At 45.9% G+C, this 3,291-nt stretch overlaps 1 pseudogene; it reads right to left on the bottom strand.

The window, feature by feature from the left end:
• Positions 1-611: 611 nt before the first annotated feature.
• LOC132485595 (SHC SH2 domain-binding protein 1-like) lies at positions 612-2,857 on the bottom strand (annotated as a pseudogene).
• Positions 2,858-3,291: the final 434 nt, after the last annotated feature.

Here is a 3,291-nt window from a genome sequence, read left to right on the forward strand (position 1 = left end):
TCAATCAATCTGTTTATATAAAACATACTTTTCTGGGCTTCCCTGGTGGTGCAGTGGTTGAGAGTCTGCCTGCTGATGCAGGGGACACGGGTTCGTGCCCCGGTCTGGGAAGATCCCACATGCCACGGAGCGGCTGGGCCCGTGAGCCATGGCCGCTGAGCCAGCGCGTCCGGAGCCTGTGCTCCGTAACGGGAGAGGCCACAACAGTGAGAGGCCCGCGTACCACAAAAAAAAAAAAAAGAATACTGCACATCGAGGCCTATTGTGTTTTTGTGCACTCATCTTGTATTCCCTGACTTTCTTCCTCCTCTTTGAAGTGCTAAAGTGTATTTATACTAGAAAGTTACTAATAGACTTAATAAGAGAACTATGTGTGTGAAAAAGCAAGACTTTCTAGATAAGAAATCTCCAAATATTTTCTATTTTATGTTTTTATGACCTTCTTTATAAAGAGTGTTTCATGTGCAACACCTACAGACAGAAATAAATCTACGTTTCCCTCAAACCCAATCGAATAAATCAGATACAAAATACAGACATGAAGCAAAGTATGATAGCAGCAGTGATTCTTGGGGGCAGCATGTGCAAAATCCAATCTTTTGCTATCTATTTACATCACAGTGGTCAGAACAGAAATGTGCCGAAACTCCCTTTCCCATTCCACTTGAACTGGTTCCCCACAATTGAAACAAATATCTCCTGTGACATTAAGTTGTCATCAGCTTGCGTGATCCCCAGTTCACTCAACCTTTTCTTCTTCATCTGGCCTTTTTGTGTGGAGGCAGCAACTAGTTCATTTACAATTTCGCAATTGCTTTCAACTCGCTCAGAAAGGTCAGTTCTCACAGAAAGCTCCATTTTACCAGTTGCACATTGAATCAGCTCTTCTAGATCCACTCTTTCAGCTACATCTGTCTCTCCACTTGTCTGAACTTTAAGTGCTTTATTTTCTTCCGTTTCATCTTGGGCATTTTCTTGCAGGTCAGAGAAAATTGTAGGTTTCACCAAGACAACACCATAACCTTCGTTATTATGTATGACATTATTCACCATGGATATTTTGGGAATGTCATAGTGTTCATCTAAAAAGTCCTTAATGAGGATCCCTTCCTTGCAGTGATCCCTTCCTTGCAGTGGTGGATCCGATTGTCACTCAGGGTGCACTTACTCCCGGGATATATGTCTATACCTGCACTCTTGACACCGTAAAAATCTGAGTCCCTCATTAAAAATTCTGCTGATGTTTGTACTGTGACTCCTGTAGTTTCACACTGCAGGACACAGTTTTCCAGTGTAGTCTTGCCACAGTGAATAATTAAGATTCCTTCCACGGCATCATGCTGAACAAATTTTATGCTTGAGATTTTAATATCCGCACCCGTACAATCCACAGAAGTGTCTCCTTTGCCTCCCTTTTCTATCACAATATCATCTGGTAGACCATACCCTTCCAACTCAATGGAGTCAGCAATGGAGAATGTACCATGTACCACGTAATGGCCAGGACAAACAATAACAGTGTCGCCCTCATAGCAGGCATTTATAGCAGACAATGGATCACTATGGAACTGAATTTCTATTTCTTCCTTACAAGGCTCTGTACAAAGCTTATCCCGGGGCAGGGACTACAGCAGACCAGTCGTCATGGTGGAAGAGACCACGTGGGTGACCTCCTGGCCATTTGGATGGATGCCCTTTGCTTGTATATTAGAATTCTTCTGATAACCAAACATATCTCAACAAAGGATTCTCAGTGAGTTTTAGCTTTCATTTCAACTGTTCGATCTCTGAATACAATTTTAACCCTTCCAGCATGGAGATGTTTTCCTGCTCAGAATCAGAGTTACAATTTGACAAACAGCTTCTCAGATTTAAAAATTTCCTGTAACTCTCCTCACACTGAGTCAACAGATTTTTTTTTTTTTTTTTTTTTTTGCGGTACGCGGGCCTCTCACTGTTGTGGCCTCTCCCGTTGCGGAGCACAGGCTCCGGACGCGCAGGCTCAGCGGCCATGGCTCACGGGCCAAGCTGCTGCGCAGCATGTGGGATCTTCCCGGACTGGGGCACGAACCCGTGTCCCCTGCATTGGCAGGCGGACTCTCAACCACTGCGCCACCAGGGAAGCCCAGAGTCAACAGATTTTGATAGTCAACAATAAGTCCTGAAGGAACTTGGTCTTCAAGAATGTCATCATGCAATCTCAGTCGAGGTTCAACACATCTAACAAAATAATCATACTCATCCTCTTCTTCTTCAGCCCAACTCCTCCAAATGTTCTGATAGAAAAACCTGATATGCTCAATTGCAAGTGTTGTCTGGTCAAATACTCCAGAATCATCAAACACCACCCACAGCTCCTGCAACCAGTGTCCCTTCAGATCAAGGAGCTCTTTCATACACTCCAAAGTAAAAGTGCTCACTTGAGATTCACAGAGGTACGGGTCCCGTCAGCAAGCCTCACCACTGCCTTCAAGGCTGCAAAGTCCACATCTGTGACTGCAACCAGCACCTCGAACACATTAGCGTGCCAGACTGCCCGCCATCCAGATGACTCAAGGACCTTCTCTAAGAACTCAGCTGTGAATTCTTTTACCTCAGAGGCCTTGCAGTCAGCTAAAATGTGATCCTGATAAGCGCTGAATCACTCACAGAACAAAAGTTGACTTTCTGGCACAAAACTTGGTAAACTAGTACCTGGTTTATCATGATCGCTACAATCACTGCATGAATCTTCATCTTCGAACAAACCTTTCTTGAGGGGCCCCGGCTCCTCTTCCACAGCCCAGCCGGTGCACTCGGGGTCCGGCGCCATAGCCTCCGACCCCAGCCCACCACCTGCCAGCAACCCGTCATCCATTTCAAGTTTCCACGGGCGGCTGCCCAGCCCAGTAATGTGATGACACAGCTGCTTCTCTAATAAAGTTTTAAAGGTCACACTCTGTTTACACTTATTACAAAATACTGGCCATATTCCCCTACATTTTTTTTTTTTAAAAGTGGAGATGCAGGAGAATGGGACACGGGACCAAGACTTTCAAGGTGGGGGAGACATCTGAGAACTTTGCTGAGTGGGACAAACGGGTCTGAAATGTACTCTTGGACTCTGCCCTGCCTGGGTCTGGGAGAAGCCAGCAGTCCTCAGATGCCCCTCTGAGCACAGCGATGTCACATAGTGCCCTGTTGACAGGAAGGAGTTCGTGCCTGCTCCAAGGAGCATGGAGAAGTGGGGAGGGTTGAGTCTAGCTGCTGTGGACCATCTTGGAATAGGGGTACCCAGAGATCAAGCCAGCC

Source organism: Mesoplodon densirostris, chromosome 3, assembly GCF_025265405.1.
Source record: "Mesoplodon densirostris isolate mMesDen1 chromosome 3, mMesDen1 primary haplotype, whole genome shotgun sequence".
In the NCBI taxonomy this organism is placed as follows: Eukaryota; Metazoa; Chordata; class Mammalia; order Artiodactyla; family Ziphiidae; genus Mesoplodon; species Mesoplodon densirostris.